This window comes from Cryptomeria japonica, chromosome 10 (assembly GCF_030272615.1).
Source record: "Cryptomeria japonica chromosome 10, Sugi_1.0, whole genome shotgun sequence".
NCBI classification, from domain to species: Eukaryota; Viridiplantae; Streptophyta; class Pinopsida; order Cupressales; family Cupressaceae; genus Cryptomeria; species Cryptomeria japonica.
This window is the reverse complement of record NC_081414.1, coordinates 59,939,271-59,955,662: the sequence shown is the minus strand read 5'-3', so window position 1 is coordinate 59,955,662 and position 16,392 is coordinate 59,939,271. Positions and strand designations below refer to the sequence as shown.

The 16,392-nt window shown below is 38.1% G+C and overlaps 1 pseudogene; it reads right to left on the bottom strand.

Annotated features, from left to right (window-relative positions):
• Window positions 1–2,351: 2,351 nt before the first annotated feature.
• Window positions 2,352–14,610, bottom strand: LOC131029906 (ABC transporter E family member 2-like; annotated as a pseudogene).
• Between the last annotated feature and the right edge of the window lie 1,782 nt (window positions 14,611–16,392).

Genomic DNA, 16,392 nt, shown 5'->3' with positions numbered 1-16,392 from the left:
CCTAGGGGCTTGTTTTAGTCCATATAAACCTTTCTTCAATCTGCAAACCATGTCCTTGTCTTCTGATAAAGAAAATCCATCAAGCTGCACAATGTAGACTTCCTCTTCAAGATCTCGATTCAGAAACAAAAATCATGCATCATTTATCCATAGCTCCTAAGTAGAACCTAGGTTTTGTTCCTCGAGTCATTTGGTCAATGCCCATGTCTTCAGATTCAAAAAAATTTGCCTCAAGTACAAAACAAAAAGTAGGGTTATGTTTTTTAGTTTTTTTGTGGAATTAGGGTTTTGATCCTCAGGCCATATCATTACTGCCATGTTCTCAAAATTGAAAATTTTGGTCTTGAAGTGTAAAAAGCGAGGTAAATTAGGGTTTTGTTCCAAAAGATCATTCCTCATACCATATGATCAATACCCATGTCCTCAGAATTGAATTTTTTTTTTTTTTTGTTCTAGATGATCCAAGTATGAACACGACAAGTCAAAGATGGACATGGCAGTTTGAATGAAGATGTTTGGAAGAAAAGTGTCATGAAAATGAAAATTTGTCCAAGGGAAGATCAAGTTTGACCAGCCAAGCACATGGAAGAATGGCAGACAGAGGGTGAAGTCTGCCCTATCCAAAAGTTTGTGAACATGGCATAAAGCATGAACCAAGCCTGCCCTTGACTGATAGTCTCCAAAGTCCGCCATGGCATAAGAAAGGCCAAGTCCGCCTTGGAGAATTGAAAGTTGGTAAGAAGAAGATGGATGTCTAAGCGTCAAACTCCGCCCAAGGCAAGGCACAAGCTAGACTCTGCACAAAGCAAGAATGGCAAAGCATTGGACAAGTCCACCATGCACAAACAAAAATTGGCCAACAAGTAGCAAACTCTTACCTACAGTTAAGCAAGGATGGCAAAGGTTAAGTAAACTCCGATCTACAATTAAGTCAACACCATGAAGAATATCCACACTTGTTCCAAGTGCGCCTAGCATGATGAAATTATGGCTAAGACTATCTAAAGTCCACCTAGGCATGAAGAATATGTGCCAAAGAAATCTCTAGTCCGCCCATGGCAAGACTCCATCCAAGTCTCCCATGGCATGGAACTAATGAAGTCCACCTTAGCCTAAGTAACTCCAAAGTCTGCCTTGTCTTAAAGTTGTTCAAGTCTGCCTAGCCAAGGAAATAAAACAAAAGCAAAGAGCAACATAGACCTCGCCTTTCCATGAAGACCACCAATTCCGCCTTGTCAAAAGAGATGCAAACTCTGCCTTGTCCAAGCATGTGCCAAGTCCGTCTTAGCAAGGAAACCATCAAGTCAACAACATCAAGGAGATGTCTAACAATGTTTGAAGTCCACCAAAGAAGAAAGAATTAAAAGATGGCAAAGTCCAACTTAGGCAAGTTGAAGTTGGCAAAACATTGGCCAAATCCGACTAGGTATAAAAGACTCCAATTCCGCCTTTAGAAAATAATAAAAGTATTTTTGGCCTTGCGGAACGCGCAAGGGGCGCTGCCCCTTGACCCCAACTTGGGGGCGCTGCCCCCAAACCCCCGTTGAAAAATATAGGGGGAAACTACGCCGATAGAAGTAGGGAAAATCTAACCTCCGAGTCTGATTAGGCTCCATATAACAACACAACTTAGAAATCTTGGTATTTAGATTTAGTATTTCAAATTTCCTATAGTCTCATTTGAAATGTAATTCTTATACTGTAATTCTGTCATACATCTTTTGAAAACTAGTTTTTCAAGTACTGTATGTATATGTATAACTATATCAGCACCACCACCCCGCCACCGCCCCACCGCTGTCCCCCCGCCGTCCCCAAACTTAGGCCCTTGGTCCCCCCGTCTCAGAAACGCATCCCCGTGTCCCCCCTTCCCCAACGCCCGTGGAACACTGGTTAAAAGTAATTGAATGACGAGAGCTACATTTTAGCAGACAGCATAGGCGTGGCTGCTTCTAAACAGGATTTATCAGCCAAGACTCAAGTGAACGAGAAATTCACAGAAGCTGTCTGTGCTATTTCCCAAGAGAAAAATAAAAAATGTAAATGCAAGTAGAAATTGACCTGGCTGCATACCATTTGTCAGAATGGATCAGATAGAACATTTAGGAATGTATCCAAGTATAGAGTGGCAAGATTTTTTGTGGCCCCTCACAATCAAAATTGGGACTACTAGAAGTAGTCATAGATGATCAGTTACTACAAAACCAAATAGCATCCATGCATCTTACTGCAATCTGTTTCCCATCAATTACAAGATATAAATCAAATATCCATGGAATTAACTCTCAATTGAAATTACGAGAGTGAATTCTAGGATAGAATTTGGGACTACTATAAGTAGTCATGGATGATCAGTTACTATAAAACCAAATAGCATCCATGCATCTTACTGCAATCTGTTTCCCATCAATTACAAGATATAAATCAAATATCCATGGAATTAACTCTCATTTGAAATTACGAGAGAGTGAATTCTAGGATAGAATTCTAAATCTCTCAGTTTCACTAGGGTGTAGAATTCTAGGATAGAATTCTAAATCTCTCAGTTTCACAGTGTGTGTCTCTCAAAGAAACATAACTAGTTACATTTTCTGTTTCAAATTTCAATACATGATTTATAGAAGAAGAAAGAAAAAAAAGACCTAGAGTTTAGAAATCACAACACATACCTTGCCAAGACGTAAGCACAGGGCCACTCTCTGTAATTCTCCACCAGAAAGATTTACAACTTCTTGATCCATTTGTTGCTCAATTTGAAGGGGCTTCATAACATCAGTATTAAACTGAGGGTGTGTGTATGAATCACGAATCTTTTGGTGCAATAAATGCCTCACAGTTGACTGAAACTTTGGGCTGATCTTCTGTGGTTTATATGACACATTAAATTCAGGTATCTCCATTTCTGAATTTTCTACTATATCTGGCTTCAACAACCCAGCCTGCCATTGAAGACAGATTAACAATTCAAAATATATATGAGATACAAAATTCATAAACTCAAAAAATTACAGCTGATCTGCACTTGAGATCAATTTATGTTTCCAGTTTCATGTCTGTAACCAAAATTAAGACAGCCACTAATGTGCAATATGCATACCAGCATGCGTATGAAAGTAGTCTTTCCTGTTCCATTTTCTCCCAACATTACAACAATTTGAGAATCTGTAAATTCTCCCTCCTTTACACTATGCTTGAAATTACCCTGAGTTTTTGACATACTTGGGTACTGTACCAGGCATAGCTTTTTATTTCTTCTGCACTTTCTTGAGGTGTAAAGAATCAAATCTTCAATTATATGATTGCACAGAATAGAGAAAAAAAAGAATATTGTAGTGATATGCATATTCAAAAATTCACCTTGAATGTCAGTTATTCATCTCGAAATCGAAGATTTTCTGTGGGAATAAAACCAGCCAAAAAGATATTGATGCCTTCTCTTACTCAAAACGGAAGTGTTACCACCCTATAAGCTCCAGGCTTTCCGTACAGGCAGCAAATAAAGTCCGATAAGTAATTAAGGACACTAAGGTCATGCTCAACAACAATAACATAGCTGAAAAATTCAGGACACCCAAGCATCAATAACTGTTATGGGTAAGTAAACAAGCAAGCTTGCAAAGATTTTTGGTTCAGGGATTAGAGTTAAACTTGACCTGTTAGGCCTAAGCAGAGACGGGACTACTTGAGCAGCTTTAAGCCGTTTCTTTACATCAAGATAACTCGAGGGCTCATCAAACATATATATTTCAGCATTTTAAATTGCAACTACTGCAATTGCAAATCGCTGCAATTCCCCTCCAGATAAATCACCAACATTCCAATCAATAACTTGATTCAAATCCAGATCGGCACAAAGCTCAGATTTCATATCTCTTTCATCCTTTTGGGAAATCACTTGCTCCACATTCCCTTGTACTGCCTTTGGTATGTGATCAACATATTGAGGTTTAATTATTGCCTGCTCCAACGATGAGCCCATCAGTTAACTTTATCTGCATTTACTGCTTAAAACAACCAAATATGTATTCAATATATAAAAGTCACCCCAATGGTAGCAAAACATGAGTATTTATTACTCGTATTTTAACATCATCTGCAAATTTTATAGGTACAAAGAATGCAAGAGTTTGTTTTAGTTAATAGCAAATTAAGAAAAAAGAAAATTTAACTCCCAAAAATATGCATCCTTGGGCTTAGCGGTTTACTACTCACAAGATTATAATATGGATCTTTCATCAGTCATATTCCTATTAGCTTACACACTGTATTTATTGCTAATCCTCCCTACTCTATTTGATGTGCAAGGCTTTGTACTATATGACAGGATACCAATAAAAAACTTATGGTAATTGTTTCGAGTTTCTCTCCTGACATCAATATCATGTTCTTACTACAGTCAAAAAGAATTAATGCAGAGCAAGAAAAGAGAGGGCAACCTTCAGATTATCTTCTAAAATACAAGTGAAATAGTTTTGTAGCTCTGATCCTTGGAAATATGTAAGAATTTCCTGCCAGTCGGGAGGATTCTGCAGAGGCATAAAAGCCAAACCATAACAACCTTAGTTGTGAATGGTTCAAAATAAACATCTTGGTAGAATAAACAGTTACATTCTAACATTATCTACTTATAGTGACCAATTCCAGATCAAAAACCTTACATTGAACCTGCCAAGATTGGGCTTAAGTTTTCCAGCGAGGACTTAAGTGCAGTAGACTTCCCAATACCATTTGTTCCAACAAGTCCCAAAACCTGTCCTGGTCGTGGCACAGGCAACCTGTATTACAATAGTTAGCACTAATTATATAATTATCAATTTGTAGTAACAGTCAAATATTCTACACTGCCAAATTTTACGGTTATGATCTTTTCTTGCTAACCTTTGGAGCTTGAATGTGTTTGGCCCATATCGATGTGTCGTGCCTTTATCTAGATCTTTTGGGAGGTTAATGATCTGGATAGCTTCAAATGGGCATTTCTGTAAGAAATATGAAATAATTTGTTTTAAAAAATCAGTCATTGCTGCATTTTTCAGAACCTCTGTAGAGCCTAACCTTCTTTACAAGAATATAATTACATGGTTGAGCTTCACATAAAACAGATCATACAATCTGAATAGCTTCAAATGGGCATTTTCTGTAGCAAATATGTGTTGAATTGATGTATATGCATTATGTATATTTTATTTTTTTTATCATCAATTACTTTAGAGAGGAAGATTTATTCTTCCTTTATACATATCGATGGTGCCCCTTCACCAAGCGTCACCACTCTTCCAAGTTGATCTCCAATAATTATATTATTAATAATAATATAATAATTATTATATTATTATACAATATATTTATAATATAATTATATTATCTCATAATAAGAGTATAATAATTATATAGTATAATTATAATATAATTATATTATCGCAATATTATCACAACCTTAATGTTGTCTATGTCAGCCTGAAGGAATCTGACCATAGCATCAACACTCCCTCTTAGTCGATTAGGCCAATTAGGCCTCTTACATATTTGTCTTCCTCAGGCTGGAAGTGATGACCGACGCTGCCAATCTTCAACACTCCCTCTCAGCTAGGGAGGATACTTCCAGCTGCACAAGACATATCACCTCATCGAGATGACCAACACAATGACTATACTTATGAGCAAGCAAGAAGCTTATCACCTCATTGTGATGTTAGGTATTATGGCATATCCATGAATATCACTTCACGTATATCCACCATAGAGATTTCCTCAAATAATATCGACCATTATGGTTTATCCATAGATATCACTTCACATGATATCCACCATTATGGTATATCTAAAGATATTACTACATGGCATGTCCACGGATTTCACGTCACATGAAATCCACCATGAATATCTCTTTATATAATATCCACCATTATGGCTTATCCATGGATATCACGTCTCATGATATCCACCATTATGGCATATCCATAGATATTACTACTAGAGATATAAACCATTATGACATATCCATAGATATCACGTCCCATGATATCCATCATAATGGTATGATCAATCAATATCGTAAGATCGTTACCTTACGATAATGATCAGATGTCCAAGTGTTCACTATTGAGAGATCGTTACCTCACAATAGTGGTCACAGGGGGCTCATCAATCACTTAACCAAAATTGTCATGGAGTCACACATATGACATCCACCATGAACCATATTAGAGGGTGTACATATGGACTTTCTCCTTAAGTCTCTCTCAAATAGAAATGCAATCACAAGAGTTTACACTTTAAAACATCTTTTGAGAAGAAGAATACATTAGTGAATAGCATACCTTTCCACCATGTCTCTAACATAATGATACTTGATCTCCACATGGTTTTGACCTTTCATGAAATAAAAGGTTGGAGTTTGCATCACTCTTGGTGTATTCCAAGCTCACCAAGTATTCATCTATCTAGGAATATCATGACCTAGGAGTCAACATAAAGGCCTTCCAACCTACATATATGGGAGTCCAAACACAGAATAAAATACCTAAAGGTACCTTATCCTCTCTTGAACAAAGTTCCCAACTGCTAAAGATCTCACCGTAGGATCAGTCAGAGTAACTCCAAGGTTCTTGTATGTAGGTTCTCTACTCGTGGATAAGCTCTTTGTGGTACAATGTGATTTTTGTTGGAATCACAAGGGGACTTACACTTGATGACTGAACGTCTGATTCGCTTTGAATATTACTGGAACATAGGATTTCACTAGTCTAGATTTTGAAAAAAAAGGCAAAGGATGAGGTCGAGGAAAGTATCTAATTCTAACGCTAAGAATGTAAGAGCAATGAATGACCTTTGATGAAATTCTAACTAAGTCTTGTTTTGACATCCCAGGACCATCTCCACAAGGTTAGTGCGATCTTCAGAGGAAAGCTTTATGATCTTCAGATCATCACTACAATCATAAATACCATCAGGCTGATGCATGCCAATGAAGAAGTGACAATTGAAGTTAAGCTCAAGTTGAATGATTCCAGTTGACTACACAAGGCAAGTCTGCAATCAACACACTGCTAGTAGTATGGATATACAAATTTCACCATCAATCAAACACATTTCTTCCACTTATCTAATAACATGAAATCAAATCTGAGAAGTAGAGACCATGCAAATTGTTGAATTGACCCATAGATTTCACCATTTCTTCAATGAAGTTTACAAGTCTTTTACAACAACATCTTGGCAACAATCTTTGCCTTCTCTTCCTATTCTACTCTAACTGCTATTCTATTTGCTATTAATCATTAGCTATTCTAACCTCTATGAACTAACCATTAACCTTCTAGCTAGTAGCCTTTACAAATGAGGAGCCAGGGCTTATATAGTGCTCTCAATACAATTCAATGGCTCAGATCAATTTGAGATCAATGGCCAAGATTTAACAATGAAACCCTAATTAGGGTTTGTTACAACAAACTCAATTTTAGCCAATGAAATAATTGCATTATTTGGACACGTCTTCTCTGAAATATTCGACCAATGGATAACCGGGGTAGGTACATCGAAGTTTGTGTCATCTTTGATGAGTCAGGTATATTGAATCTGGACACGCTGAGGTGGACCAATCCGACTGGAGGAGTGATGATTGGGATGCCACCTTGTTTGACACTTGCAACTTGGTTGATGTTCAATTTGATGATGCTGAGAAGCTAACTTTAATTAACTCTTCTGAGACTATCTGCTTCTCCAATGGACCCTTGCTTTAACCTCCCTTGTCTTTGATGTGCAGGATGGATGGTGCACCTTTCCTTCAAATGCTGGACTGGAAGAGGTTGTCCTTGATGATGCTGGATTGGAGGAGGTCGTCCCTGTTGATGTTGGACTGGTCTTCTTTCATCTGCAAGACAAACCATAAGATGATTAAGGACACACTTTATATTTATTCTAACATAGCATTTTATACCTTAAATCGCCAACAAAAGATATTAAAATGAAGCTTGCTCAAGATTTTCCCTAGGGACAGGCCCCATAAGAATTTCGCCCTGGACCCTCTGGAAGGGTCAGGAGCGAAATTTGCATTCCTGGCCAATTTAGACCTCTTTTCAACATTACCTCACATCTAGCCCTTTGCCTGGCCTGAACAAGGTGAAAAATAGGAGTTTCGAAAGATTTCGCCCTGGACCCTTTGGAAGGGTCAGGAGCGAATTTTGTATTCCAGGATGATTCTATCACTTGTTTACTCCAAAACTCCTCCCAAGGCAAACATATGATAGTTTTCCTTCCTCCAGCACCCAGGGACCCACGCCTTGACCTCTATCATGAGCAATTTGAGTGAAATTGAGAATTTCGTTCTGGACCCTCTGGAAGGGTCAAGAGCGAAATTCCTGTTTTAGGCTTATTCTTCCATCTTCTTCCCTTTCAATTTATCTTGCAAGGCTTAAATAATCTCCCTCCAGTCTTTTCATGCCTTAGGAATCAAAATTTTGTCTTTACACAAAGGGGAAATAGTGATTTTGAAGAATTTCGCTCTGGACCCTTTGGAAGGGTCAGGAGCGAAATTCACTTTTTGCTTGCCTATTCACACTAAATTTCACTTTCTTCACTTCACTTCATCTGGACTCCCTCATACTGAATCCACTTCTCAACTTGGCAACATTGGTTTGATCTTCACAAGGTCTAAAAAGGAGAATTCGCTTAAAAAACTAGCCAGGGACAGGACCTATCCAGAATTTCGCTCTGGACCCTTTGGAAGGGTCTGGAGCGAAATTCTCATTTTAGCTCAAAATTCACACTTTTGATGGTCAAACATCTTTCCAAGCCATTGCAAATAGCTTCTCTCACCCTAGTCTAGGCCTGACTTAGCACAAAATTTGGAGAAAAGGATGGTTTTAGTGTTTTTCGCTGTGGACCCTTTGGAAGGGTCAGGAGCGAATTTTTTTTTTTGAGCTCATTTCTTCATATTTGATGACTCTTGGCAATTCAAGGACATGCCTAAGGACACCTCTAATCTTGATCCACACTAAACTTGGCATAAATTTGAGGGAAAATATAGGTTTTGCACAATTTCGCCCTGGACCGTTTGGAAGGGTCAGGAGCGAATTTCACCTTTTGCTTGTTTATCCTCACTCAATTCCATTCTTTTCACTTTGTTTACTTCGACTCTCATCCTTGGATCCCTCTCCCATGCTTGCAACATTTTATTTGACCTCAAAATGACTAGAAAAGAGAATTTTGCTAGAAATCATGGCCAGGGACAGGACCTATAATGAATTTTGCCCTGGACCCTTTGGAAGGGTCAGGAGCGAAATTCTTCCTCTAGCCCAAAATCATCATTTTTGGAGACAAAAATCCATTCAAGGGCAATCTCAAGGGCTTATATCATCTTTGTCTAGGCTTGGCTTGACACAAATGTGAAAGGAATAGCTAGATTTTAGAATTTCGCTCTGGACCCTTTGGAAGGGTCAGGAGCGAAATTCTTGATTTGGCTCAATTCCTTCAATTTCAATGATTCCTAGCAACTTGAAGTTACTCCTAAGGACCTCTCCCATCTTAATTCAGCTTAGTCTGCAATTGCCTTGGCATAAAATTGAGGAAAAAAGGTGGTCTAGTTAAATTTCGCCCTGGACCCTTTGGAAGGGTCAGGAGCGAATTTCCATTTCTAGGCTTGATTCTTCATCATTTCAAGTTGAATTCATCTCAAAAGGCTAGAAAACACTTCTCCTCTCACATCCAACCCAAGTTTGACTTGATTTTGTAAGGGAAAATAGGTAGCTGAAGAATTTTCGCCTTGGACCCATTGGAAGGGTCAGGAGCGATTTTCATCATTTGGCTCAATTCCTTCAATCTTGATAATCATTGGCAATTTGGAGTCATTCCTAAGGCCTTCTTTAATCATGATCCACACTAGATTTGGCATGAAACTAAGGGAAAAGATAAGTTTTGCACAATTTCGCCCTGGATCCTCTGGAAGGGTTAGGAGCGAATTTCCCTTTATAGCCCAAAATCATAATTTTTTGAGACAACAATCAATTCAAGGACAATCTCAAGGGCATCCCTCACCTTGGTCTAGGCATGGCTTGGTACAAATTTTGTAGAAAATGATGGGTTTTAGGATTTTCGCTCTGGACCCTTTGGAAGGGTCAGGAGCGAAAATCTTGTTTTAGGCTTATTCTTCCATCATTTCAACTTGAATCCACCTTAAAAGGCAAGAAAACACTTCTCCTCACCCATCCAAGCTACAAAAACCCAAGTTTGACTTGACTTTGCTAGGAAAATAAGGGATTTTAGGAATTTCGCTCTGGACCCTTTGGAAGGGTTAGGAGCGAATTTCCTATTTTGAGCTTGTTTTGACTACTCCATTACCTCAATCCAATATTCAAAGGCAAGAACACATCAAATTCCTTCTAACCACGCCATAAAACTCAAGAATTTGACCATCTCCAAGAAGAAAATATGAGTTTCCAAGAATTTCGCTCTGGACCCTTTGGACGGGTCAGGAGCGAAAATCACCCTCTTGGCTAAAATCCTTCATTTTTCAATGCTTTCAAACATTTCCAAAGGCCAAACATGTCCATTCTTCCTTTCAAGATACCTTGCAAATCAAAATTTGGTCAAACAAGGAAGGGAATGAGGTCTAAGAAGATTTTCGCTCTGGACCCTTTGGAAGGGTCAGGAGCGAAAATCATGATTTGGGCTTGTTTGTTCAATTTTCAAACTTTCAATCTCATTTGGGAGCAAACATAGATCGTTCTTCATCTAAGGAGCAAGGTTTCAAGCTAAAACAAGGGAGCAAATGAAGTATATAATGAATTTTGCTCTGGACCCTTTGGAAGGGTCAGGAGCGAAATTCATCTCCTAGGCAAAAACTTGATTTTGTAAAGCATCCCACTCCCTCTCAGGGCAAGAACATACTAATTCCTCCTTCATGATGTCAACGCCTAGCCAAAACAAGGAAGAAAACAAGAGATATAAGGATTTTCGCTCTGGACCCTTTGGAAGGGTTAGGAGCGAAAATCATGTTTTGACCTTGATTCTTGATTTTTCAAACTCTAATCTTCCTTGGGAGGCAAACATAGAGTACTTTCCTTTCATTTCCACCTTGGTCCTGACTTTGGCTAAAAGAAAAATGAGTGTTTTCAAGAATTTCGCTCTGGACCCTTTGGAAGGGTCAGGAGCGAAATTCGTAATCTTGGCCAAAATCCTTCACATTTTCACATCCCATCACCTCAAAACTAGAACGTTGGTTTAAACAAGGGAAAAAATGAGGTTTTCAAGAATTTCGCTCTGGACTCTTTGGAAGGGTCAGGAGCGAAATTCCTACTTTAGGCTAATTTCCATCATTTTGTCACCTCTAATCTCCTCTCAAAGACAAATGTGCATCGAAACCTTCCCATCACGCCCCAGAAGTCAACAAACTTGGTCATGTCAAAGAGCAAAGTGGAGAAAAATGAATTTTGCTTTGGACCCTTTGGAAGGGTCAAGAGCGAAAATCATCCTTGGGCTCAAATCCTGACTTCATTTTCACATTTCCTCATTCAAACAAGCGTTTTTACCTTCATTCAAGCCTAGGAATGCGTTAGTTCTAGGTTTTGGTCAAAATAGAATGTCTTATGGAGAATTTCGCTCTAGACCCTTTGGAAGGGTTAGGAGCGAAATTTGACATTTTGGTCTCTCTGTCAGGATCATTTTATGGAATATAACATTTAAGTATAAGAACTTATACTTAAAGTTATATTCAATATATACTGTCAGGATGTTTGAGAGTGGTTTCAGACCTCCAGGAGTTATATTGCAAAATCTAGTTTTTGGAGGATTCTTCAGTTTTCCAGACTTAGTCAAATTTCACGATCAGGACATTCCAGACTTAGCCAAATTTCAGGGCATTTGAAGATCAGGATGACATTCCAGACTTCATCACTCACCAACTTGACCTAGCTCGGACGTTCAAGAATGATACTTACTGACCAAGCAAGACACAATTAGCAACAAGAGCAAAACCAGGCCCTAAGGAAGACTTTCAAAGAAACCCTAACTTGGAGCATCTACTAACTCAACCTAGCTCAAGTAGAGCCTGCTATCCAGTGATCCCCCTGACAACACTCATCATGCAAAGGCTAATAGACAAAACCCTAAAAGACCTAGAAAACAAACCCTAGAAAGCAAAAAGTAGGGGTCCCCGTTTGCAATGGGGCAATGTGTGAATACATCACAACAAGTCTGAATCACTCTTGGTGTTTTCCAAGTTCACCAAGTATTCATCTATCTAGGAATATCATGACCTAGGAGTCAACATAAAGGCCTTCCAACCTACATATATGGGAGTCCATCCCATGAATCATAGTCCTCTAACTGATCACTCGAGAAACCATCTCGACATGATCAACTCCCTCTAAACCAATATGACCAAGATCCTCAGTAATCAAATAAAGCAGATCCTTTGGCTAGTCCCTCTGAAGCTCCAAGTACTAACATCAACCTCTTGTTCTTCTCGTCCAAGGTTGTCTCAGTTGGTTTGTCAAACTCCCTCTGAATGTTAATTCTTCCTCTTTGAAGAAACCGACTGATGCTAGAAACATACATGATCCTCTAATCAATGTAATTGCATGAATTAATGACTACATATGAAATTCATGAACATTATGAAATACTTATCTCTTGCAGAGGTATTCTTTCGATCAGTCACACACCCTGCCCAATTGGAATTAGTATATCTTTAGGCTCCCTTGAGTGCAATCTCTTATGCTTCTTGGTCCGTCCTTTCTTTATCTCGGAAGACTGCTTATAGAATTCTGGTATGTACTTAAGCAAGAGCCCCTATGGCCAACATTGCTTCCTCATGGACTGTTGCACTTTTGCATGCAAATATTCAAAGAAGTAGAGCCGTCATTTGATCAGCATATTGTTGAATAGCATATTTAGTACCATTCACACCTCCGAACTTCTGTATAATTATCCATTATGACAGGAAGTAACTACACTATAATGTTAGCAATTTCTACAGTAGAACACCTCATATTTTCATTTACGGTCTCATATGCGTATGTCCTGAGACGAGAGTCAGAAGCATCTTTTCTGTTTGTATTGCAAGCAGTCTGTCCAGTAATAAATCTCGTTGGAGTCTCCCCGAACCTACACCCAGTGTAATACTCTAGCATATGATAATGAGTTCCCACGATTTGCTGCAACAGCTCACACCAATATAGAAATATGGAAGTCATGATAAAGAAGCACCAGGCAGAGAGAAAGCTCTATTAGAAATCTAAGCTTTACGCCATGTATGGGATAGTTGTACCCTCCAAGTAACAACCTGATATGCTTGATAGGAGACTACTGCTAGTGTTTCAAATCACTAGGCATTAGGTGGCGCTTCAAATGCCCAACTCCAAATGCCAGAGCAAGGAACAACATTCTCAAATCTGTTCAATACTGTGATTTAACAACCATCGTTCATGATCTCAGACAGGCTTTGCATTCGGGGAAAATCATGCACAGGCTCTTCGATTCAAACTCATACTTCAAGGAAAGAATGTCAATATTGCACTTGCATGGGAGTAAGATTCAACCAAAATACTAATGTTTCCCTTCTGTTTGATAATCGAATAATATTTCTTTATTTCCTTATGGCAACCTTAGAAAGAGCGGCATAAATAATTAAATCGCACCTTATAAGCTCATACTGCCCTAGAGTTGAAGAATCATGACTTCGTGAGAATAATCATAGACTCCGTTATTAATATTCTATTGATTTACCAACACGTCTCCATTTCTAGAAAACCAAGCCATATTTCATAAATGCTACCTTAAGGACATCATCATTCATTGTAGCTATGTATATTATCTTAATTCTGATCGCTGAGCTTGCAATGTAAGGGATCCACTGCAGAAAAGTTAAAGCATCGTTTCATGTATGGGCTACCAAAGCCGGATCTAACAAAGGCCAATAATTTTCTTTCAACCCCAATTATCGTGCCTGCTTTGATACCATGTTGAATTGATGTATATGCATTATGTATGTATATATATTTTTTTATCATCAATTACTTTAGAGAGGAAGATTTATTTTTCCTTTATACATATCGATGGTGCCCCTTCACCAAGCGTCACCACTCTTCCAAGTTGGTCTCCAATAATAATATTATTAATAACAATATAATAATTATTATATTATTATACAATATATTTATAATATAATTATATTATCACATAATAATATAATTATATTATCTCATAATAATAGTATAATTATATTATCGCAATATTATCACAACCTTAATGTTGTCTATGTTAGCCTGAAGGAATCCGACCATAGCATCAACACTCCCTCGTAGTCGATTAGGCAGATTAGGCCTCTTACATATTTGTCTTCATCAGGCTGGAAGTGATGACCGACGTTGCCAATCTTCAACAATATGAAATAATTTGTTTTAAAATCAATTCATGTTGCATTTTCCAGATCCTCTGTAGGACCTAACCTTCTTCACAAGAACATAATTACAAAATTGAGCTTCATGTAAAACAGATTATGCAAAACAATCTCACCTTAACGCAGATACCATAACCAATGCACAACTCCTCTGATATAAAGGCTATTTTAGAGGCAGATGAAACCTCTATGCAGAGCTTTCCTGCAAGATACATGATTAAAAATCCTTCAGTAAGATTCATAAGATGAATGTAACTGAATCATATAGCCAAGCTCCACAAGATACTAAATAAATATTCTAATTTAACAGATATACCAATATCCATGTAATTCCACGAAATGAAGGATATTAAAAAACAGAGGGCATTGATTAAAATATAATTTCAGATATAATTAAGAGTTAGCCATGATTGAAAAGGGATTAGAATTAGAGATATGACACCTTCCAAAAAATGATTTTTTGATGAAAATCAGTGTTTCTCAGATATTTGTATATGGAAGGACAAGGTTATGGGGATGGCAAAAGAATCTGGATTTTGGAGACAACATGCAAACCAATATATAGAACCAATTTTATTTTTTTTAAATACTAATAAAATTAGAAATACCTAAAACAACTAATAAAATTAAAAGAAGCCAAACTTTAGAAACATGAACATGTAGGGAACCACGTAGGTGTCTTGAGTCAACACCAGTAGATGGATTCAATGAAAGATCTCTTCCTTGGGTGCCATACAGTAAATGTCGATCTGGAACAGATTCACTATTCAGTTAGTGATCTCTTATTCCTCCAGTTGAGTGATATAGACTTCCTCTTTCAGATCTCCAAATGAACCTGCCAGCCCAATTGCATTGACAATGCCAAAACCACATTTTGTAGACTCAGACTGCAGCATATTCAGCAAGACAAAAGTTTCTAACTCGCAGAGTAGTCTGTAAAACTCTGATCAACTTAAAAAACATAAATTTTTGAAAAAAACCTAAACTTCATGCAAAATACAGCTACAAGATGTATCATATGAGTTTAGTTGGTGTCCAAGGGCCACACTCCCAGTGGGATACCTAGCAGAGGTCTAGGGATAGCACCCCCTTCAGGATGTAGGGGCAAAGCCCGTAGCAGAGGTCTAAGGGGCAGCACCCCTAGCACATTGCAATATAGGGTAGGTTCCGAGGATGGAGCCCCTGCCACAAAGCCCAAATGAAGACCTTCAAAACCACATAGACATTAATGGCACACATCATTTTCATAATTTTTTTAAAGCGAAAAAGAGAATTTTTAGAGTGTTTAACCCACTTTTTTTTTTGCGAATTTGACACATTGCTAGCACGACAAGTCAGCCCGCCAAACTCACCTAAGTAGACTTTGGCAAGTTAAACCTACAATTAATCAAGGAAATGAACAACTCACCGTCAAATTCTGGCAAGTTAAACTGACAATTACTCCGGCAGTGCTCTTGAACAATGGGTTGGAACAGAGGCGAGGAAATGAAAAACTCACAAGTGCTCAACAACTTGCTGAGCCTGCAATCTATGGGGCCCAAAACCATTTTAATAGTCTTGATCTTTGTGGTGGGGAAAAAAATTTCTTCATAGTCAAAGCCTTATTTTGAAGCATAGCCCTTAGCCACAAGTCAGTCTTTGTACTTGTCAATGCTACCACCATCTTTGTATTTGATTTTGAAGACCCATTTGCATCCAAAAGTTTTCTTCTCTACTAGAAGATCAACAAGTTCCAAGTGCTAGGCATCATTGATGCTTAATATTTTGCATCTGCACCATCTTTCCAAGGTTGTGATTCAAGAGCTTACATCATTGTATTTACCCTTGCATCTTTCATGGTGGTATAACATCACTAAGGTATTTTATGCACAAGAGATGAGGATTGACGTGGAGATAGAGGTAGAAATTGTTCCATTAGAAACAAAACCTCTTCTCAAGATTCTTCTACACGATGAATATCCTAATGTTCGATCTCAATACATTTTGGTGTTTGGTGG